The sequence below is a fragment of the Equus przewalskii genome, chromosome 18 (genome assembly GCF_037783145.1).
Source record: "Equus przewalskii isolate Varuska chromosome 18, EquPr2, whole genome shotgun sequence".
Classification (NCBI taxonomy): Eukaryota; Metazoa; Chordata; class Mammalia; order Perissodactyla; family Equidae; genus Equus; species Equus przewalskii.
In genome coordinates this window covers 33,933,921-33,958,748 of record NC_091848.1, presented here as the reverse complement: position 1 = coordinate 33,958,748, position 24,828 = coordinate 33,933,921, and the positions used below count along the sequence as shown (strand labels likewise).

At 44.3% G+C, this 24,828-nt stretch overlaps 1 protein-coding gene across 1 annotated transcript in view; it reads left to right on the top strand.

Moving 5' to 3' along the window:
* Positions 1-743: 743 nt before the first annotated feature.
* APOD (apolipoprotein D) overlaps positions 744-24,828 on the top strand; it is a 49,504-nt gene continuing 25,419 nt past the window's right edge. Inside the window, exon 1 of the mRNA XM_070583430.1 lies at positions 744-1,045. The gene's annotated coding sequence lies outside the window, so the exon portion shown is untranslated. The remainder of the gene's footprint in view (positions 1,046-24,828) is intronic.

Here is a 24,828-nt window from a genome sequence, read left to right as displayed (position 1 = left end):
CGCTTCGTCTTCCAAAGCTCCGCCTCCTAAGCCCCATGGGTGCCCTGTCCCGCGGCCGGTGGCAGCCTTAAAATTCCTTTTAGGATGGGCTTAAGCAAGGGAATCTGTTTAGAAGGGAAAGGAGAGGGAGGATTTAATCAGAATTGTGTAGCACTTTGTTGAAAATTGGAAAAAATGTGGATTGTCCATCTCAATGAATGGAGCGGCGCTGATGAAGATGGTGGGGTCCTGAAAAGCCACAGTCAGCAGGCAGTTCCGCTGCCTCGCAGGGCTTGCCGCCCCAAATCTGCATGCTCACTGCTAGCTCCTCCCCCCAACCCCGCCCCCGACACACACCCCCGCCCCTGCTGAAGACAGGACTGACCCATGTGCCATTGCAGGACCACGGAGGCACAGATGGAGGCCACCCCAGGAGGCACGGACGGAGGCCAACCAAGGGTTGGAGCTTTCAGTGGACAACCAGGTGCCCTCGTTCATACCCAGACACACTGCTTGAGACCTTTCTCACCTCCCCCTTTTCCAGTCCCAGAGACAGGTGAGCTTGCTGCGTCCAGGTGAGTCAGGGGTGAGGGGTGGGCTGAGTCTTGGGTGTTACAAGAGAGGAGGATCAAGGACAGATGTATTCGTCCATAAACAGGCCTGAGAGGCCAAGTATGCACGGTCGGGCTTCCTGGAGCCCGGGAGTCCCCTCGTCCGGCCTCCCCACTTCTCCCTGCCACACCCAGTAAAGCTCCGCCAGTCTCACTCCCAACAGGACAGACTCCTGCGGTCACCCGGCCGGAGGAAGCCGCTGCGTCTCTTCCAAGAACTAACACTAGAGGTCGCTCTTCTCCAACGTCAGGCAAAGTGCAGCGGAAGGGAAAGCTCCAGCTTCTGCTTAATTGCACTGTGGAAGGCCGGCCAACTGGCCCTGATCAGAGGTGGCAGTCCCGGCCCGCCCTCGTCCCAGGTGGGAAGGCGCTGCTCGGGGCAGACGAGGAGGCTGAGTACACCAAGTTCCAGGGAGGCCCAAGGTTTCGAAGGAGAGGCGGCGCTGGGCTGGACGGTGAGATGTGGGCCCATGAGGGCGGGGGCCCATCTTCATAGTCCTTTCTCTTGTCCCGGCCGATCTGTTGTGGAGAGGATGCTGTGCTCTGCAGGAAGTTGAGTGCCTTGGGATCTGAGGAGCTGCCTGGCGGCAGGGCCGGGAAAGACCCAATCCAGGGAGAAATACTTTCCACAAGAGATGAAACTTCTGGGAGCAAGAAAAGCCTGTGCAATCTGGAGAGCACATGAGCTAATATGTGTGTGAACTGTAAAGCGCTGCCCACACCCATTTTTAATTGGCTTGTTATTCTCTGCAGATATGTGAGGCTGAGGCCTCCGGTAAGAGCCATCTTGGGCCAGGGCTCCCAGGGTGTTCCCCAGGCTGGCTTGCCGGTTCTCTCTCCCTTCTGTTCTTCTTGGCCAGGATTTTCTCACAGAGGCTTGGTTTTCTGTGTAAAAAGGGAGGATGGCTTCCAAAAGGCAATTCTACCAACTTTAGTTTTCTAGTCACAACCTATTTTCAGCTGGAAGCCGGAGAGCTGGTTCCGCATGCAGATAAGAACACTGAGGTTTAGGGAGGTTAACACCTTGCTGAGAGGGGACTGGAACCCCCCACCTGCTCACTCCCCAGGCGGTGTCCCCGCACTCCACCCAGCTGTCTCTTCTCACCGGAGAGCTATTTGCCTTTCTCAGCAAAAGACGCAGAGGTGAAAAGAACACTCTGCCAGGGCTGAAAAGTTTCAGGCTAGGCAAAGGCCTCAAAACGAAAACAAAACAAAAGGCAAACAGAAGCAAGCATTCCCTCTGAGCCCTGTCGACAGTCCCTCAGTCACGGAGCAGTGCCAGTCTCACATCCATGAGCCGTCTGACTTGGGCCTTTGGGATGGGCGAAGAGGTCAACGGCCTGCCTCCGCAGCACCGCAAGCTTTTCTTCATCCAGACCAAATGGCAGAGCTCAGCAAGGGCTGGTAATGCACCACCAGTGCTCCGTGTGTCCCCAGAAGTGCAGCCTCTCGCGTCTTCAGTAGAGAGCAGGTAGGAAATGGTTCCACATAAGGCCCAAGGTAGCCTGGCAGGTCCACAGGTGTGGCACAGTGCAGCCCCCTCTTCCCTTTGGGAGGAATAGTGCAATCTGTTACCCAAGTGTAAAATGACCTAGGGGTCTCCCATGACAGACTGTCCAAGCTGGGCATCCTTGGGGGCTATGAGTCATGCTGATGCTGTCGAACACAGGACGTGTGTCTCTCTGTGGGTGGGTCATGGTAAGCGCTAACCGAATCATTTTTTCCAGCCTCAGAAACCTTTATCTTTGGTCATGGACCTTTTCAAGGAGAAGGTTGTCACTGACAATGTGTTTCTCTTCCCGCTGGTGGGAGGGACATGAGTGTCGTCCTACTGTGTCTGAGTCACCGTGTTTCAGAGGAGAGGGGCTCCCTCTGTTCCCTGTTAGTTCTCAGATTGATCAGGCCCCTATCCCAGGGGAAGTGCTAGAGCCTTCGGGGTTGGTGACAATGTGCTTCTGGATGAGAGGCATTCGCTATGGGGGAACACAAAGCCCCCTCTCCTGTTGGGGTAACCTCCCCGAACCTTGCCTAACAACAAAAATGGGGATGATCAGGATCTCAGCCTTTTCTAACTGAGAATAATGTAAAAACCCTAGACATTCAACACCCTCCCCAACCTAGTCTCCTGCCCTGATGATAGAGGTGTCAATCACGAATGTTTGTTAAGCGCTTGCTGTGTGCCAAGTGCTAAACAGATGTTGTCCATGTGTTATCTTATTTAATCCTCATAACAATCCCCCGAGCTGGGCACTATGTCCACTTTACAGCGAAGGGCACTTGTTTCCATTTTTTGTTTTTTGTGGCTTTATTAAGGTATGATTGACAAGTAAATATTGTATATATTTAGGTAGTACAACATGATTTTTTAAGGTATACAATGTGATGATTTAATATATGTATACATTGTGAAATGATTACCACAATCAAGTTAATTAACACATCCATAATCTCACATAGTTACCTTTGGTGTGTGTGTGTTTGGTGAGAACACCAAATATCTACTCTCTTAGCAAATTTCAGGCATATAATACAGTATTATTAACTATAATCACCATACTATACATTAGACCCCCATGACTTATAACTGGAAGTTTGTTCCCTTTGACCAACATCCCCTTATTTCCCCCACCCCCAGCCCATGGCAACCATTCTACTCTCTACTTTTTTCAATTCCACATAGAAACGAGATCAGACAGTATTCATCTTTCTGTGTTTGGCTTATTTCATTTAGCATAATGTCCTCAAAGTTCATTCATGTTATCACAAATAGCAGGATTTCCTTCTTTTTTATGCTGAATAATGTTCTATTGTGTACATACCACATTTCTTTTATCCATTCATCTATCAGCGGACACTGAGGTTGTTTCCACATCTTGGTTGTTGTGAGTAATGCTGCAGTGAACATGGGTGTGTAGATATCACTTTGACGTACTGATTTCATTTCCTTTGGGTGTATTACCCAGAAGTGGGATTGCTGGATTGCCAAAGCAATCTTGAGAAAGAATAAAGCTAGAGGCATCACACTGCCTGATTTCAAACTATACTACAAAGCTACAGTATCAGCACAATATGGTTTTCACATAAAAATAGACACATAGGCCAATGGAACAGAGTAGAGAGCCCAGTAATAAACCCACGCGTTTGAAGTCAACTAATCTTTGACAAGGGCACCAAGAATACACAATGGGGAAAGGATAGTCTCTTCGATAAATTGTGTTGGGAAAACTGGATATCCACATGCAAAAGAATTAAATCAGACCATTGTATTACATCATACACAAAAATTAATTTGAAATGGATTAAAGACTTAGGTGTAGGTATATTTCTGGGCTCTACATCTTGTTCCATTGATTTGTGTGTCTATTCTTTCACCAATACTACACTGTCTTGATTACTGTAGATTTTTTCTTTTTTTGAGGAAGATTAGCCCTGAGCTAACATCTGCTGTCAATCCTCCTCTTTTTTGCTGAGGAAGACTGTCCCTGAGCTAACATCTGTGCCTGTCTTCCTCTACTTTTTTTATATGTGGGGTGCTTGCCACAGCATGGCTTGACAAGCAGTGCGTAGGTCCACACCCAGGATCCAAACCGACACCCCCTGGGCTGCCGAAGTGGAATGTCTGAACTTAACTGCTGGGCCACGAGGCTGGGCCCTACTGTAGCTTTATAGGAGGTCTCCAAGTTGGATAGTGTCCGTCCTCTGACTTTGTTCTTCAATACTGTGATGAAGAACAATATGTTCTTCAATATTCTGAGTCTGAGTAGCATCTTGATAAGCAGAAATGGAGGTGAGAGCACTCAGGAGAGGAAATTGAGCAAAGGTTCAGTAGAGTAAAGGGGAGATGCATTTGAGGACCAGTGAGTAGTTCCAGTTGTCTGAACCCTGGTTTTATAAAGACTGTGTTTTCTGCAAAATAGATGCTTCCAACCCCAGATGGAATCGTTCTTTCCCGCGGGGCTTGTAAGTACCCCAACCTGGAGAGGAGGGGCGGAGGGAGACCCTAGAAGCTGACAAGGGCGTTTTGCCAGCCATGGAGGTCAAGGGCCCTGATTTAATATCTTAAATTTTTGTTGATAAGATTTCTATCTTTCAGCCTGATGTAAGGACAGAAAGAGAGCCCCCAGAGGATTTTCCAGCTATGAGGAGTCAGTGAGATTTTGGGGAAGACACTGATTTGGAGTCAGGAGGCCTGAGTTCTGGCTTGGGCTCTGCCATTCCTGGCCTCATGATGTGGTACAAGTCACGTCCCCCTCCGTGCCTCAGCTCCTTTGTCCCTGCAGTGCGAAGACGATGGGTGTCCTCTCAGCCTCCCAGGGAGGATATTATAAGGAGCAGTTAGGGAATGTGTGTGCAAGCACTTTGTAAACGCTGAAGCAGTACACAAGTGGAAACGGTTATGAAATTGAAGGAGGTAATCCTGGAGGGCGAGGTGCCGTCAGGCGTCCAGCACATGGTCATCATGTTGCCCTTTTCTGCTTCCCTTCCCAAGTAGGGGGACGTGCGTTTCATCATGGCTTTTCATGAATAATTACAAGCCTCAATGAGGATGCTCCATCTACAGACCCAGTCCTGCCCTCGCCTTGCCTTCATATATTTGTAAGTCCCTTGAAGGAAAAGGATCTGCCATTTTTCTGTATGCCCACAGTGCCCAGCACAGGGTCTTGCATGTAGGAGACATTCCAAGAGTACAATGTTGGCCTTTTAGAAACAGAACACATTGGGGGAGACCTCACTTGATAGGCGTTAATATGACAAAGTTAGCTCACCACAAGCTTGGCGTGAATCAGATGATTAAAAAAGTAAATGTGCCATGTCTGGTAAAGGAGAAGATGCACACATTCAATGACCCAACCATTCTAGCCACAGCTACTGACCCTAGAGAAGCTCCTACACACATGCACAAGGAGCCATGATCAAGAACGTTCACTGCAACACTGTCTGTAATGGAAAATTGGAAACAGCCTAAATGCCCATCAACAGGAGTGTGAATAAACACGTTGTAGAAAACACAATAGATTGCTAAATAGCAGTAAATGAATCAAAGTAGGTAAATCTCAAAAACTTGTTATAGAAAAACATGCAATATGTTTCAATTTATATGAAGTTTAAGACATATAAAACAATGTTATCCAGGGGCTGGCCTGGTGGTGTAGTGGTTAAGTTTGCATGCTCTGCATCAGTGGCCTGGGGTTTGCCGGTTCGGATCCCGGGCACAGACCTAGCACCGCTTATCAAGCCATGCTGTGGCAGGCGTCCCACATATAAAATAGAGGAGGATGGGCACAGATGTTAGCTCAGGGCCAATCTTCCTCAGCAAAAAAAGAGGAGGATTGGCAGCAGATGTTAGCTCAGGGCCAATCTTCCTCAAAAAAAAAATGCCATCTATTATTTCCTAAAATATACAAAGACATGCATGGGAAAAATAAACACCAAGTTGGTGATAATGGTTTCTCCAGGGGAGACAGGGAAGAGAGTGTGAAGGGAGTGCCTAGGGGGTTTCAATTATAGCTGTAAAGTCTGAAGCAAGTGTGGCATCATATTATTTCCAAAGCAGAGGAGTGGGCTCTTAAGAGGTTATTTTATTCAGTACTTTTTACATACCTGATATATTTCACAATTTGAAAAGCACTTTGTCAACAAGAGGAGGAAAAAAGCTTTAAATGAAGCTTAGCTTAGGCTGCATTCATAAAAGCAATGTGCCCCAGACGAAAACAGTGATTAGTCTCTCAAGTTTGCCACGTGGTGGCACTGCACTCCCCAGGAGGCCTGACAAACCAGAGCCCAAGGGGGAGGGATGGGGATGCTGGAAGGAACCATCTCTTGTGAAGAAAGTTAAAGGAAGAGGAAACATTTAACTTGGAAGAGAGAAGATTCCAAGGGGCATATGACCACAGCCATCAAATATCTCAGGTGGGGCAGGAAGCCGACATACACCTGTGACCCTGCACAAGGAAGTAGGATAGAAGCTGGGAGGGAGAGGAGGCAGACGGAGCTCACCCTCAGTCACAGCTGTTGGACGCTGGACCCCAGCGGGTGGGAGTCTGAGCACCGCCCCGCCCCGCAGGGGTTAGGAAGAAGAGCTGATCTTCCAAGCCTTGGGGATGCTGCTGGGAGGACTCCTGCCTGTGTCAGAGGTTGTCTAGATAACCCGTAAGATCCTTTCCAGCTCTGAGAGCCTTACAAATTCAAGTTGGTATGAGCCTATAGTCGTAAAACTATAACGCAGCATTTGTTTTCTAGTGTTAACATCCCAAAATGTAACAATAACAAATATTATTCTATCGTAATTTATCCCATCTTCTGGGAGTATCTAATCTTTTTTCCTTTCTTTCCCTCTGTTTTTCTCTGACTGTGTCTCCATGCTGCTGGTGGGTTTGCCCCTCTGTAGGTTGCTGTCTGCATCTCTTATGTCTTTGTCTTTTCTTTCTGGTTCTCTCTTTGATTCTCTCTCATTTTCTCCCTGCTTCACTCTCCTCACCCTCCAACACTTCAGCTCCCGCTACGTCATTTCCTTTTTTGTTCCCCAAGGAGCATTATTTCATATATATTTTTTAATCAACTTTATTAAGATATAATTCACATATAATAAAATTTGCATATTTTAAGGATATAATTCATGAGTTTTGACAACGGTATTAACTCTGGAAGCTATCACCACACCCAGACAGAGTATTTCTATCACCCTAACGCGTTCCCTGGTGCCCTTTGTGGTCGGTCCCCTGCCCATCCTCTGGCACCTGGCAACCACTGATTTTCTTTCTGTCAGTATTGTTTTGCTTTTTCTAGAATGTCATGTAAATGGAATGATACAATATGTAGTCTTTTGTGTTTGGCTTACTTCACTTAACATAGTGCTTTTGAGATTCATCTGTTCTTGTGCATATCTGTAGTTCATTCCTTTTCATTACTGAATAATATTCCATTGTATGGATTTATCACAATCTATGATATTCACCACATAGATAGTCATCTATTCACCACTTGGTGGATATTAAGGTTGTTTCCAGTTTGGGTCAATAAGAATAACGCAGCTGTGAACATTCGTGTAGCATGTCTTGATGGATATATGTTTTTATTTCTCCTGGGTAAATACCTACGAGTAGAATTGGTGGGTCATATGGAATGTGAGTGCGTTTAACTTTATAAGAAATCATCAGATTATTTCCAGAGTGGCTGTACTCTTTTGCACTCTCACTGGCAATGTCTGAGAGACCCTGTTGCTCCACATCCTCACTAACGCTTGTCAAGGTCAGTCTTTTTAATTTTAACCATTCTAGTGGGTATAAAGTAATATCTCGTTGTGGTTTTAATTTGTGTTTTCCTAATGACAAATGATGTTGTGTAGTTTCTCAAGTGCTTATTAGCCATGCGTTTATCTTCTTTGTTAAAGTGTCTGGTCAAATCTTTGGCCCATTTCTTTAATCGAGTTGTCTTCTTATTACTAAATTGTTAGAATCCTCTATATATTTAGAATATAAGATTTTCATCAGATATGTTGCAAATATTTACCTCCCATTCTGTGGTTTACCTTCTCATTTTCTTAACAGTTCCTTTTGAAGAGCAAATATTTTTAAATTTGATAAAGTTCAATTGGTAATTTCTCTTTCATGGTTCATGCTTTTTGTGTCCTAAGAAGACTTTACCTAACTGAAGTTCACAGAGATTTTGGCATAGGTTTTCTTCTAGAATTTTTAGAGTTTTAGTTCTTGTGTTTAGGTTTACGACTCATTTTAAATTAATTTTTATATACGTGGTGTGGTATGGGTGGAATTTCATTTTTTTCCAAAGGGATATCTAGTTGTACTAGCACCATTTGTTAAAAAGAGTATCCGTCCCCCCATTGAATTACCTTACTACTTTAGTCAGGGATCAAAGGACCATGTATGCATGGATCTATTTCACGACTCCACTTTTTCTTTGATCTATATGTCTATCCTTCATTCTCCTGCCACAGTCTTGATTAATGTGATCTTATAGTAGATCTTGAAGTCAAGTAGTGTAATTTCTCCAACTTGGTTCTTCTTTTTCAAATTGTTTTATTATTCTCACTTCTTTGCAATTCCATATCAGTTTTTAATTAACTTATCAATTTCAACAACAAAAACAACTAACTCTGTTGGGATTTTGATTGAGATTGAGATCAATCTGTAGATTGATTTGGGGAGAACTGAGGTCAAAATGATGTTGAGTCTTCTGATTATTGTTAGTGTGATATATCTTTTCCCATCTTTTTAGTATAACTCATCTATGTCTTTCTACTTGAAGCTGGTTTTCTTTTTTTTTTTTGATAGCAAATAGTTGGGTCTTACTTTTTAAATACAATCTGACAACCTTTGCATTTTAATTGGAGTGTTAGACTATTTACAGTTAATATACTTTTCTGTATAATAAACCAATGAAAAGGAATCATAAAAAGTACTCCATCTAAAAGAAGACAGGAGGGGCCGGCCCCATGGCCGATGGTTAAGTTTGTGCACTCTGCTTTGGCGGCCCAGGGTTTCGCCAGTTCGGATCCTGGGCGCAGACATGGCACTGCTCGTCAGGCCATGCTGAGGCCACGTCCCACATAGCACAACCAGAGGGACTTACAACCAGAATATACAACTATGTACTGGGGGGCTTTGGGGAGAAGAAGGGAAAAAAAAGAACATTGGCAACAGATGTTGGCTCAGGTGCCAATCTTTAAAAAAAAAAAGAAGACAGGAAAAGGAGAAAAACAACAACAAAGAACATATGGAATAAGAAGAAAACAAATAGTAAGTTGGCAGATTTAAGATTAGATTTTTTTTAAAATATCAATATTATCACTAGGTAAGTAATTTTTGGTTGACAGATTTTTTGTTTATTATAATAAAGATACCACTTCACTGTTTCTGGGCTGCATAGTTCCTAATGAAAATAAGTTTATTGTCACTTTTTTTTTTTAAAGATTTTATTTTGCCTTTTTCTCCCCAAAGCCCCCTGGTACATAGTTGTATATTTTTAGTTGTGGGTCCTTCTAGTTGTGGCATATGGGGTGCTGCCTCAGCATGGCTTGATGAGCAGTGCCCTGTCTGCGCCCAGGATCCAAACCAGCGAAACCCTGGGCTGCTGAAGCAGAGTGCATGAACTTAACCACTCGGCCACGGGGCCTGCCCCTATTGTCACTTCTGTCTTTGTTCCTCTGTATTTATTGTCTCTGTCTTTCTTTTTTCTGGTTTGCTTTAAGATTTTCCCTATATCTTTAATTTTCAGCAGTTTGTCTATGATGTGCCTGGTAAGCATGTTTTTGTGTTAATCTTTCTTCCAGTTTTCTCAACTTGTTGACTCTGTGGTTAGTCCTTATTAGTTTGTTTTTGTCTTTTATTAACTGTGGAAAATTCTCTGTCTCTTCAAGTATTTCTTCTGCCCCATATTCCCTCTTTTGTCTTCTTTTGGGGCTCCAGTGACATATATGTCAGACCATCTGACATTGTTCCAGAGCTCTTGAATGTATGTTTTGCATTTTTACTCTTTCTTCTCTTTGTATTTCAGTTTACACAATTTCTTACCTATCTTTAAGTTCACCAATTTTTTCCTTCTCCTGTGTCCATGCTGATGATAAGACTGTCAAAGTAATTCTTCATCTCTGATATAGTGTTTTTCACATCTGGCATTTCCATTTGACTTTTTTTTTTTTTTTTGAGGTAGTTTTTCCTTTTTTTTTTTTAAAGATTGGCACCTGCGTTAACAACTGTTGCCAATCTTCTTTTTTTTTTCCTCCTTCTTCTCCCCAAAGCCCCCCAGTACATAGTTGTATATTCTAGTTATGAGTGCCTCTGGTTATGTCCATTTGACTATTTTGAATAGCTTCCACCTCTTTGCTGAAATTCCCCATCTTTTTATGTATGTTGTACCTTTTCTGCTAGTTCCTTTAACGTATTCATTATAGTTATTATATGAGTTTCCTATTGCTGGTATAAGAAATTACCACAAACTTATTGGCTTAAAACAACATAAATTTATTGTCTTACAGTTCCAGAGGCCAGTAGTCCAAAATGTCTTAAAGTGCTAGAATCCAAGTGTTAGCAGGGCTGCACTCCTTTCTGGATGTTCTAGGAGAGACCTTGTTCCTTGCCTTTTCCAATTCATGAAATATTGTCATCACAGATGCACACAAGTCCCCCTCTTATTTTATTTATATATTCCCTTTTATCCCACTTCCATCTCTCATTCCTCTCTCTGTCCCCTACGTGGGTAAACATCCTAATATATTTAAGGTAGATCTTTTTGTTTGTGTTCTTATAAAATATATTTTGTTGTTTAATATATATATATATATGTCTTAAATTACATAAATGGTAGTGTGATTTATATCTTATTTCATGTTGTACTTATATCTTATTTGGTTTTTTGCTTTTTAAACTCAGCACCGTATTTCTAAGACCATGCATGTCATTATGCATACAACTGATTTCTTGCCTCTAAGCACTGCATAGCACTTCAAGGTGTGCGGACACCATAATTTATCTTTCAGGTACTCCAGTGGCGGACTCAGATTGCTTCCAACTCCACAAATAGTACTGCAATGAATATTCTCTTACATGCCTCATTATAGACGTGTATGAGGTTTTCTTTGAGGCATACCAGGAAAGGAATTGCTGGGTCATAGGATATATAAGATTTGACTAAATCCTGATTCTCTCCAGAATGGCTGCACCAGTGTCCCCTTTCCACCAGCAATTCATGAGGTGTCCTATAACCCACAGCGCCACAACACTTGGCATTATCCAGCTTTCCAACATCTGCCAATCTAATAGGTGGAAAGTGCTATCTCTTTGTCATTTTAATTCGCACTGCTCTGATCACTGGTTTAAGTCAGTTTGCCTTTTATCTATGTGACTCGGAGTTGTTTTTTTCTCTCTTGTATCCTCAATTGAAAACGTTTCCCAGGCCCTTTTTAGAGCTTCCCACAAGTATCATTTGGTCTTTGTGCCTTGTTTATTGTCATCACTGATGACAATCAGATGTAATCAGAGGCAAACTAGTTCTTTCCTCCAGTCCTTGGCTTATGTGCCGAATGTATTAGGAACATGCAGATGCCTGAATTTCAGTCTGAAGCTTGCATCAGCAAGACTTTTGCCGCCATAGTGTTTGTTTTATTTTTAATTGCAATAAGTAATTAAATAGCAAGACTTGTATTTTTTGTTTCCGCTTTTTCTCCCCAAATCCCCCTGGTACATAGTTATATATTTTTTTTAGCTGTGGGTCCTTCTAGTTGTGGCATATGGGACGCCGCCTCAGCGAGGCCTGACGAGCAGTGTCATGTCCACGCCCAGGATCCAAACTAGCAAAACCCTGGGCCGCCGCAGCAGAGCGTGCGAACTTAACCACTCAGCCACAGGGCTGGCCCCTATAGCAAGACTTTTTAATCACCATACTTGGGGCTCCGTACCCAAGAAGGGAAACCATTCCTTTCTCAAGGTGTTTGCCGTTTATTAATAACATTTAAAAGTCATCATTATACTGTCTTTCCCTTCTGGGTTGCATGAATTATCGGTTTTAAAATCTAAGGCTGTGTCTTGAAAATACGTGCAGTTCTGTGAGGAGGGTCAGGCGTATGCTGTGGAAGAAGTTGGCTCAAAAGTAGAATTTGGAAAACTTAATACTCTGTCCAAATATTCTCTCACTAGCAAGCCAAATAAAAAATGATATAAACTTCTTCTAAATACTTTAACATTTTTAAACAACGTTTTAGGTATCATACTAAAATGCCAGTGCTTACGGCACTGCAGGCTGCGTGCACACGTTGAGCAGGGTCAGGATCAAGCTACATAAACCCTCTGAAAGTAGATTCTTCTAAGGTCTGATGTAGTCAAATTTCCCTTTTCGAGTCCCTGGGACTCTTGTCACACAAAGTCCCAGAAACTGTTTTGCAAATGTGGTCATCAGTTTCCCTAGTCATCTGTCAATGGCATTTTCCATCCTGGATGTTTTCTGAGTTCTACCTAGATTTTCACAACAGAGCGGTCTGTTCCTTCTAGTCTAGTCTGATCTTCTGCACCGGTGGCCAAATTTTGCTATTAGATGAACTACATTTAGCAAGGACAGTCTGATGCTTTAAGAAGCAAAAAATGCCCCTCTCCTCACCTCACCCCACTGATGCTCATCACCTCAGCTATGGGTACGTTAGAGAAGCATAGGGCTGTCATGGTTTTAGAACTGCTCATTGGGAGCCACCCCACTCTTTAGTAGTAGCAGAAGAGAAGGCTGCATCCAAGGCCGCACTATGCAGTTGTACAGTTTGCACATTGCACAAAAAGGCCCAGTAGAGCTGGTGAATAGAGACTGAAATCCAAGCTATGCGTCCTGACTTAGAGATGGGTCTTCTCAGAAGGGGCAACACAAAGGTGCCCTGTAAGCCACGAGAGGCCCCACAGGGTCAGTGTTGGATCCAAAAGGGCCAGATCCAGGACTTAGGGAGGGGTGAGAATAGGCTGAGGTTGCTGTTCTGTCCTGAACCCAGACAATGTATTCTCTGTTGCACCCTGTAGAAATTATATGCTTGCGAGGCTGCCAGAAAAATTGCAGAGTGGCTTCAGATCCTGGGAGAAATGAACTGCATCAATGGTTCTCAGAGGAGGGAGGGGGAATTTTGCCCCCAAGGGACATTTGGCATTGTCTAGAGACGTTTATGATTGTCACAATTAGGGCCTGCTACTGGTGGTTAGAGGCCAGAGAAGCTGCTAATCATCCTACAATACACAGGACATTCTCCCACAATAGAATTATCTGATCCCAAATGTCAATAGTTGAGGAGCCCTGGGCTGCATGAAGGTAAGAGGAATGAATTTCCTCCATTGGTGGACGTGTGGGTAATAACCAACGGTAATAATGTGGTTGTCATTTTAATCTAGTATTTAAGAGGAGCCAGCCGGATACTTTGGTTTTCCCTTGAAGTAAAGGTTCCTCCTCTACCCCACCCCACCCTCACTCCCTTCCCACTTGTCTCCCTATCGCCGTGGAAGACAAGATGCTCAAAAGAAACTTCTACACGTGATTGTGTGCCTGTCCATGTGCATGTGTCTGTGTGTCTATGAGAGGAAGAAGCAGACAGAAAAAGACATTTAGAGATGCAGAAGGAGATGTGCAGAGAAAGATAGTAAGAGAGTCAGGGCAAGGGGTAGATGGAAAGACAGAGACAGAAAAAGTAAGAGAGAAAACAACTACAGAGGACTGACATCCAACTAAATTTTTTTTCAACAAATACCACCTATGATATGCCAGATTCTGGAAATTCAGTGATAACAAGTCAAGGTCCCTGCACTCAGTGAGCCCACAGTCGCTCCAAGAGACAAAGGCAACCGGCTGTGACACGTCGAAAGTGGAAAACTCACGATAAAATCACAAAGAAAGCTGGAGGGGACACGGAGGAGGGTACCCAGGGAGATTTCCAGGGGAGGCAACCATTGAGGTGAATGGGGAGGAGAAGCAATTTGTCTGATGAACAGAATGAGGAGCGAGGATTCTTGGTGTCAGGTTTGGGGAATGGTAGAGCATTGGGAGGTGAGGATGCAGGCTGGACTCGGGCAGTGGCGGTGGCGGAGGTGGGAAATGAGGTTGGAAAGGGCAGTTATGAGCCCCCATAATCCCCAGCGCAGGATTAGACCTTGAATCCATGCTTGAAGTTGTACATGTGGACGATGCTGGAGCTTCTTGTATATTTCCTCACCTCTTTCAAGTTCTTGCTCAAGTGCTGCCTTGTCAGTGAAGCCTACCCTGATGACCCTGTGAAAATTTCAGCCCACCTCCCTGGCATTCCCAGCCCTCTTCTCTATCTTTTTCTATAGTACGAATCATCTAATACTATGCTATATTATCAACTTATTAATTTAATGTTTGTTTCCCTTGACTAGAATATAAGCTTCATGAGAGCAACGATTTTCTTTTATTTACCAATATATCTAGACAAGTGCCTTGTGCATAGTAAGTGCTTAAGAAATATTTGCTGAATGAATGAATGAATGAACCTGGGGGCTGGAGGCATTCTCCCATCTGTGAGCTCCTTCCCAGAACTTTCTGTTTCTGATGGCCGCTCCTCAGCAGGTGAAATCGTTTTCTAGTGTTGTATGACAAGTTACCACAAACTTAGGGGTTTAAAACAACACACACATGTTATATCACAGTGTCTCTGGGTAAGGAGTCCAGGCACAGCTTGGTTGGGTCCTCTGTTTAGGGTCTCACAAGGCTACAATCAAGGGGTCAGCTGAGGCTGGATCTCACCTGAAGTTCTGCTGGTGAAAGGGCCACTTTCAAGCCCCTCGGATTGCTGGCAGAGTTCACTGCCTGTGGCTCTGTGTGTGAGGGCCTCAGTTCCTTGCTGGCTGTTGGCTAGAGGCTGCCCTCAGCTCCCAGAGCCCATGTGCAGTTTCCTGCCGTGTGGGGTTCTCCAACATGGCCACTTTCTTTTCAAAGCCAGTGAGGGAGACAGAGACTCCAGCAAGATGGGCACTACAATTTTAAGTAAAATAATAATGTAATCTCATGCGCATAATCACCCATATCCTGTCACCTTTGTCAAATTCTATTATTAGAAGCAAGTCACAGGCCCCAACCACACTCAACAGGAGGGGATCACATAAGGGCGTGGACACCAGGAGGTGGGATCATAGAGGCCATTTTAAGAGAAAGCCCACCACAGGAGGTGACAGCTGGAGGTGATGCTTCTACTTTGAACGCCAGCAGTCCCCTGGTCACATGCACACCTCAGCCTCTGCGCATATGAGAGTTATTTACGCACATATCTGCGTCTCCCACAAGATTGGGGACAGAGACTGTTCTCACTCATCTTTAGTCAGTTTCTAGCACAGAGCTTGACACATAGTAAGTCTTCAGCTTTGGATGAATGAATAGAAGGAAGGATGGAAAGATGGATGGATGGATGGATGGATGGATATCAAATGAATTAATTTATGGATGGATAGATGAAAGGAAGGCAGAAAAAAAGGAAAATGTGGTAAGAAAACAAGGGTCAAGGCAGAGCGCCTGGACAGAATGAGTGCGGCCCTCACCTGACACTGGGGCCACAGTGTGAAGGAGGAAGATGAAGCAGTAAGCCAGGTCTGCTCATGGTCCCAGCCTGTTCCTGGAACTGCCACTTGGAGTCTTTCTATCGGGGCAGCCAAGAGACCGGAGGCAGGCAGTCCCTCTTTCCTAGATTTTCTGCTTTCTCCTCAGGAAATGGGAGTGGAAAAAATCATGAGAGATGTCCAAATGTTCCGTGTATGAAGGCAGCAATGAAATCCTGTAGCTCTTGGTGACTTTGGCAGGTCTGGAGGTAATTTCTTAAGAAATAAACTGGAGGAAGAAAGCATTCCTTTGTAATCCTCTCCAAAGCCCCAGGCAGGCTTTTGATAGCAAAGGATTTTAAAAGTGCCTCATGCCGTCAACATTGAGTTTTGAGCTAAACTCCTTGAGCTCCTGTTACAGTGTGGGATGATGAGTCCAGGCTGATCAGGCCTTGGCCTCGGAGTCCAAGATGGAAGGCAGGTCCCTGGCACTCGTAGTTCTAGAGGTAGGATCTCAGGCTGCCATTTCTCTGTTGGAACTGTGAGCAGGGCACACTCTACTGATGATGCTTAGTGTGTTTTCCACACAGTAAGGCCTCATGGGAGGAAAGATTCTGACATCTTTTCTGGTGAGAGCGTTAGACTAGGTGGCCTTGGGTTAAACCTTTACATGTGCATACATTTTTTTCCCCTTTTGCTTGCATTTTTATGATTTCTTTTGTGCCCCTGATCCATGACAGGTAATTTGCTTTCTGTCAGATAAAGGCCATTAATAGCCAAGGTGAGTGAATCGCCACAAGGTCACACTGGAGGCCATGATATTTATGTCTTTGCTAATCAGGGCCAGGCTCTAAGGCTGAGGGACACCGTTGTCTTTAAAGGTGACAGCTGAGCCTTTTGCATGGGTCCGTGTTTGTAAAAACCTTTGTAATGGAAACCTGTGAAATGCTTGGTGCTTAGTCTCCTGGGGAGTAGCGGAACCACAGAAACTCAGGATATTCTGACCCATGAAGAGAATGTCAGATTCCAAGATAAGTTACTAGCTTTAAAATGAAAAGTTTAGCCTGGCTTTCTCTTCCTGTGTTTTCTTTATAACCTATCAGCATGCCTGCACCTGACTGAAGCAGCTTAAAACAAACCCAGAGAAGCCGGTGAACAACAATGGGATGCTGAAATTGCCCTGAGAGCAAAATGGGAAGGAGAACTTGGAATTTCCAAAGCACAGGGCTCATCCTTGTTTTGAAAGCAGTGTCCTCATTTGAGAAGAAAGGGGCTTTAATCTGTTTCTCATCACACTGACTTGTCCCCTAGCTGTTTGCTTGAGTCCTTCCTTTATCTGGAGAACTCCAAACATGAGGAGCACAGTTCCTCTGGATCCAAAGCCGGCAAGCAGACCTGGAGCCATCGTGAGAAACGTTACAAGACCCTCGAGTTCCCTGCGGGGTGTCTGTATTCTGAGTCCACACTTCAGGACCCAACCTCTAAAAGCTGACTTGGCGCAGGTGGAGAGCTTTTGTATAAAGGCTTCAGTACGCACCAGTTCTCCTGCTGGGTGCACAGCGCTTTGCTTGACACTAGGAGGAAACACAAGAGGAAGAAGGTCATGGCCCTTACACTCTGGCGACAGAGGTGAATTATTCCAGGGTCACCAGGAACCCCTGACCAGGGAACTGACTCTTGACTGGGGAACAGTTCCAACTCAGGTACACCTGGTGGTCACAGCCAGTCTGAGTGGACTCATCCTGGGGTCCAGGGCAGTGTCAGAGAAAATTCAGAGCCGTCACCTTGCTCATCTTCCCAGAATGGGCTACTCTAGCAGGTTTTCTGTGTAGGAAAAAGAGTGCACACACAAACACACACACACACACACACACACCCTAGTTGTTCATCCCAAGAATGTTCTCACAGGGTCCACCCTGTAGCCCGTCCCTTCACCTGACTCTTATTTTAATTGAGAGGTTTTTGATGGCACAGCCTGGGCTCACTTTCAATAAGTAATTCTTAATAAATAGTCTCTGTTAGAAAGACTTGCTTTGCGTGTATTCCCCTTTTCAACATTGGAACAAAAGGAAAGAAAAAGACTCATCATCTCCCATTCTCCTACTGAATCTTGTGTGATTGTCTCTTTCCTCCCAAACACGGGTCTCTCGCACTGCTAGCTTTCTATCTCTACTCGTATTGCTTCTTAAGAAATTTAACCTCTGGGGAGTATTTTTCAAATGGACGGACACTTCTAACAAAGACTGCTTTCTTAATGGGTCCGTATCCTTTCAACTTTCTAATATTTAAAAATGCATTTAGATATAAAGGCCTTTCCCATCTATCTTATCTAGAATGAGCCGTACTTTCCTGCCCACCCTGGACCATTTTTCTCTATTTACACAGACTCATTCATTTTTTTTTACCCAGTTTTATTTGTTTACTTGATTTTTTGATCTGTCTTCCTCCACTGAACTGTAAGCTCCACGAGGACAGAGACCACGTCTGTTCTGCTCCGTACTGAGCCCCCAGCACTAGCAGAGCATCTGACATAGAGGAGAATCTCCTTAAAATATTTGTTGAATGAATAAATAAAGTAGAATGTTCATAATGAGTGGTATATCATGGTTTCCTTAACTAATTAAAAGTAAAATCTAGGGCACAGCAACAGTGGAGGGTAAGCAATGCCAGATATGTCAGAATTGGGTTTTGGGAGAGTGGAGCAGAGTGCAAAGGCTAACAGGGCTGACAAGTCAAATAAAGGTGCCCGTCATCATGGAGTTAAATGCCCACAGCTGGCGCAGGAGTCAGAGAATTTGAGGGAGGATCAAGGGGATTGTGGGGCAGTTGTGGGCCTGGTCACTTCATGCCAATGAGGTGGGCCAGCAGATAAACGACAATGTGTATGAGCTACAAAATGGTGGCTGCTTCACTTCCATCTTCTATGTCTCACGTGAGAATCCCTCTTGTAGCTCACCCTAACCAAAAACATACAGGAAAGGAAATTCTGGAAAATGTGATTTAGCCTAGCCACGTTGACACATTACAAAGCCACTGCAGTGGGCTCTCACTATTTATTGAACAAGTGCTTGAATGAACGAATGAATGAATGAATGTGTGAACTGGCATGGCAGCAAGAGGCACTGGCCATCTGGTCTCACTAGAATGAGACCTCCACAAGGGATGGGATTTTTGTCTGTTTTGTTCATTGCTGCATCCCCAACACCTAGAATGGTGCCTGGCCCATGCAGGTGCTTAATAAAACTTTGTGGAATGAATATTAAATGGATCTGACCCAAAGTCAGAGGGACCTGTGTGGAGTCATTAGACGACACAACCACATGAAAACTTTTCTTTGGTACAGGGTTTGGGAAATGTGGTGAGGAGCTGTTTTATACATTTAGCATAAAGGGGCATAAAATGGAACAAAGGAAAAACCATATTTCCTTCTCTTGCAACATAGCTTGGGGGAGCAAAATATTAAACTGTTGCAGTGACTGCGGAACAAATATCGTAAGTAATAAGCCAATTACAGAGAAACGTGGCTGCTGAGAGCCAAGAATCCTGGTTAAGGGATAAAAGAGGGGAGAGGAAAAGTTAGAAGCATTTTATTCACGACCTTCCTCAAGGCTATGTGGGGAGCTACAAAGCAGAGTAAATTCTAGAGGGGCCTTGACCTGCTGTGAAACCTGGACAGGCCACGGATACCCCAGGACCAGAACCATTCAGTTAAAACCAGGCTGCACCCTGAGGTAGTTTAGAAAGTCGCACTCCTGGAACTTAGTCTGGGAAGGCTTAAGGTTTTGCTCGCTCAGCCTTTCCACTTCTCTATTGGAAGGTCTTACATAAACTCTGATGCAATTGCAGCATCTCTTTAACTCCTCTGTCTCCATATCCCTCCATAAGACCTCATTTTTGTTTTGAAAGTTGTATGCCCCTCTACTTCCACGACTCTTATCACTGTATATCAGAAATACCAAATAATAACCATGGTTCTCTCTGGTGGGACTACTGGCTTCTGTGTGCTTTTATTCTTTGTGCTTTCCTGTGTTTTTTGTATCTTTTGGATTGAACATGAATTACTTCTATAATCACACCCACAAAAGAGTTGTACTTTTATGTACTATAACTAAGTTGGCTGGAGCAATGAAAAAGAGAGCTATTGTTTGTACATTTTTAAAATAAATATTGCCAGCAGCATCTTACTTCTCAGCATGAGCCACTTAAAGTATAGATACTGCTTCGAAGCTACAATATCATTGGTAAGTGAGATACCTGTGGTGTACTGATGATATAGTACTTGTACTTGGTACTAGAATTGCTTTTAGACGTAGCTCCCTGGGGAAGTTTATCATCTGCCAAATGTTGTTGGTCTTCGACTTGAATTAGACTTCCTTTGATCTTTCTACCTTATATAAACTAAAAGACTATATACTTTGTCTACAAAAATACAATAAAAAATCAAACAAAAGGAGGTAACTTTGCATTTGTTATGTATGGTATCTGAAGAATCGCATGGCTAGAGGTTAGAAAAAAGATGTCAAGAAGTGGTGTTAGTGGACATGAAAAATGCAGTTATCATTGTGTTGTGGATCTAATGAGCAATATAAAATTTAAAAGAATGAAAACTGATTATTTGGCTTTTAAATTAAAACCAGGGTATATTTGAAGACCAAGCTTTATAATTCATCCCTATTTTCGTGGCTGGTTAAAATCTGACAACGAAAAGATCAAAGTTTCTTCACCTAAATCTCCCTAAACAAAGCACTAGAAGTGGTCTCAGTAAAGTAGATATGGAAGATTAAGATCTTTCTAGACCTTGGAGAGCTAAATTTTATTTTATAAGTTTTCCCCTGCCCTAATTCTTGGTAGAGGTGAGTCAACGAGAGGCGAGCTCATTTCTTCCACGAGTCGCAGTCCTGGCCTTCCTCTCCTCCGCTTCTTTCAGGCTTCTTCCTTATTTTATCCCCATGTTCAGCGGTTCAGCCAAGCAAGGCCCAGGGCCCTCCTGAGGGGTGAAGCCTAGGTGTGGGGACATGCTCACTGCCCTCTTCCATCATTTGTATTCAGGCAAAAGTGGGCGAAATGAGCATCAGGGAAGCCTTGGGAAGGGATGTGAAGGATGGAGACAGACAGAGAGTCAGGAAAGGGACCCTCACTGCCTGGGAAGCATGTGGAAGGGAAAAGACCAGCCTTTCTGTGAGGAGAGAATTGTGGTAACACTGCGTATATGTGCCTGAGTTCCAAGTTTGGTTTGCACTAGATGAGGCAATGACCTCTTTTTCCCACAAAAAAGAGCCTGTCCAAAATTAGCCAGGTGCTTCTTTCTATCCTCTCCAGATGGGCTCAGGGCTCTCACTAAAATCCCAAGGCTGGTTCCAATCCAACCACTAGAGGCTTATCATAAAAAGTCTGCCTTTCTCCTGGGTCCAAGGGCCTCAACTCTCAGCCACAACACTTAATCAGATATCTATAATAAACCCTCCTCCTCAAATAATCAATTCTGCAGTTTGGTAGAAAAACCAACCAGACCATTTGGGTCCTGCAAATAAACTAACCTATGGAATCATGGAATTTTCCCATTCTCAACCAGCCATTTTGTGCTGGAGAGACCAAACTTTATATTCACCAAATGTCCACTAGATTGAGTGCTGAACAAGCTCATAGGGGTAAGACTGTGAGAATGATACACAGATAAAACTCTTCTGGTGTCAAAACAAACTCCATGAGGACAAGATGTACTTGGGGTTTGACTGCAGCTCTTCTGTCTTGTGGTGGGTTACTACAGTTCATCAGGAAAATAGTTTAGAATTTGCAAAATCTTCAAATCCTGCCTTGGAGAGCCTGTGCCTCTTGGCTTCCTTACAGCTCCTTTGTGACCATAAGATAGGTTTAATAATCAGCCTCTTGGTTGCACAACTATTATTATCCCCATCAGAGTAACACAGTTCAGAAAAATAGAACCTGTGTTTGCACTCCCTGTTTCAGATAAACAATTTCATCCAAAGAAAAGAGCAGCTGCTATTTACCCATGACTTTAGTCCTTTCCTGGCGCTGAAGCTGGAGGGCCAGCAGCAAATGGTTTCAAAATAGAAGCATCTTCCCCAACTGCACTCTCCATATGCCCTCCTCCCTCACCCCACAGCCTGTGTCTCTGGCTCTCCTCCCCCTTGGTGAGTGCATATGTAGAAAACAAATGGAAGGGCTGGCCTGGTGGCGCAGCAGTTAAGTTCACACGTTCAGCTTCAGTGGCCCAGGGTTCACCGGTTCGGATCGTGGGTGTGGACATGGCACTGCTTGGCACGCCATGCTGTGGTAGGAATCCCACATATCAAGTAGAGGAAGATGGGCACAGATGTTAGCTCAGGGCCAGTCTTCCTCAGCAAAAAAAGGAGGCTTGGCAGCAGTTAGCTCAGGGCTAATCTTCCTCAAAAAAAAAAAAAAAAAGAAAACAAATGGAGACCCAGTGGGTCCTGGTGCTTCTGAGGAGGCCCACAGGCCCTGGTGAGAGCTGATGATTTGGGAGGTGGAGCAAAGCCAGTGGGCCTCGTTTAAAGACATAAGCAGAGTTATGCAAGGATCCAAGGGTTTTAATGGTTCCCAAGCTAATCTGACCCTCCCCCAACTTCCCTCTCTGACTCCCCTGACCTGCCTGGGGTGCTGTCTTCTTCCCATACTAGGTACCAAATGACAGTCATGGAATGTTAAAGTGGCAAGAAAGAGGATGAAACTTTGACTGGGCAGAGGCAGTGCCTTGCCAAGGTCAGCCACAAGGTGATGACAGTGCTGTGCCTAGAACCCTCCTGTCTTGATTCACAGACCTGTGCTCTTTCCAGGAGCCCTAACATGAAGAGGATTCTTTAACTGAGCTGTTATGAAGATTCTCCCAGATCCAGTGCCTGGGTATAAATAATAATGGCCTGTCAAGATACCAAAATTGAAATAAGACAAAATAAGATAAACCTTAGTTGGCTATAATATCACTGAGAGGACACTACGAACTGCCCCATCCCCAAGAGTCTCAGGGGATCTGAGTAGGGTCTAGAAACGTGGTGGAGATGGCCAGTCACATGAATTCTTCCTTCCTTCTGCTGTTCACCCAACAACCATCTGTATAGCAGGATTCATCCCTAACACTGTTTAGCACCAGGTCTCTGTAAAATCACAGATGCTCAGGAAAGGAAGGGGCCCTAAAGAGTGTGCAGAATAACCAAGTGTCTGGGTGCATATAAAAGCACATGTGTTAGAAGCAGCTGCAGGTCTGAAGGCAGCTTCCTGATACTTCAACCCACGCCTGTGTCCGCAGATCCGCTTGAGGCCTGCTTATCTGGTTAGTTCCTCTAAATGGGCAGCAGTTAAGCTGTATATTTCAAACCAGAATGTTCACTATGCCACTTGAATTATTCCATTTAGCAGTCTACACTGCAAGACTCCAATAGGAGAACTGGAAGTGACCCTCCACTTATCCATTTTCAAATCTAAAATCCTATGGCTTTCCCTCCGCTCCGCAGGATGTCCTAATGTAGCCATTTATCTCCTGCACCGTTTCCTCAGCCCATGCTGTCCCTGGACCAGAGATGTGCTTCCTCCCAGCCCAACACGGATGCCGTGGGAGGCCTGGTACAGCGACCTGGGTTGGGCTGACCCCGCCACTCCATCTGCTCACAGGGACAGTGCTTCCTTTGTACCATTGTTTGGTTTTTGTTTTTGGTTGCTTTTTTTTTTTTTTTTTTACTTTTGTTCCCCCCCAGTTTCAAACCCAGTCCCTCAGGGCCTCAGTTGAAGCAGGCCCTGCCCAAGCACATCCCCACACCAGAACTTGTAATTATTCCCTAAACAGGCCATGAACATCTTTTTAAATGACCCTCTTGAAGTGGGAGGGTCTTGGGAAACCCAGTCACTTCCCCTCAAATGGAGGCACCAGCTTCTGGAAAATTCCACAGCCTTGGGCACTAGTTAGTGGGGAAAAAAGGGGTGAGGAGTGAATTAGGTTGACACCTAAATCTTTAGGCCATCAGTTGGGTTCTTTTGAGTGAATTAGGGTAAATCTCCAGGAATTAAAATTCTCAACCTGCAATAGTTTCTATGACAACGTGAAGATCATCTCAGGATAAACTGTAGAGAAAAAAAGGTAAATTGTATGTGTTTATCCTTTAGGGTTGTGAGGTGGGAACCTCCTTTTGGCCCAGGGGTCTTTTTTCACATGAGCCCCTCCTTGGCCCTTATATTAAAATCACAGGCCTTCTATTCATGACTGAAATTTCCCTATTTGAAACAGATTTGATGAGCCAGATCTTTCTTTCACATATGTTTCTTTTAAAAGTTGAGTTTGTTTTCCTAAATTTTTGTTATTCTATGTCAAAGCAGTCCAGTTCAAAGAAACAGAATGTACCAGAAACAGAGATTTAATCATTAAAGGCAAAATGTATATGTCATATTTACTTGAGGGTTCGTGACACCAAAGATAAAAGGATTCCTGGCCTACCTCAGGCTTTTTGCCCTAGAGACCAGGGTCCCCCTGTGGTCCCAAGGTACCCAGAGTGGTACCTGCATGGCTGAGCTAGGCACCTGAGATGCTAAGGGTCCCTAAACTTTGTCCTTCTCTCGAGTAGGGGTGGCTGGGGGAGGGGGAAGATAAGAGACCACTTGCCGCCCCCAGATGGGCAGGACAGAGTCTCCCAGGGCCCTTCATGGCAGGATGCAGAGTTCCTGAATCTTCGGGAGTTTGTCTGGTTAGTGGCCATGTCTAGCTTTTTCCATAAAGGCCACTGCTCCAGGTGAGATAGGCTGAAGGCAAGAGACCAGAGCAACTACTGCGAGCGGCAAGAAGCTGGAAAAGCACACTCCACAAGGATTTTGTCTTGTACATCTTCCTGGTGCCTAGCAAAAAGTCTAGTCCTTAGGAAGTGCTCAGTAACCATTTATTAAATTAATAGATGATTGACTTATGAGAACAGGTCAAAGATTTAGGCCTGGGGTTGGGGGAGACAGAAGGAAGTCTGACGGATTAGTCAGAAACGTCAGGAGAATCTTAATAAGTCTCAGAATCATTGGCTCAGCAGAGAAAATTCCTTTAATCCAAGACCCAGGTCCAAATGCAGCTCCCACAAAGGTTGTGACATATGGTCTGAACTTAGTGACACTTGAGCTTTCTTCTATCAAATTAGATGGTGGCCTGAGCTAAGGCCTTGCCACTGGGGAAAGAGGGAAGGGATAAATAGAACTTCAAGAGG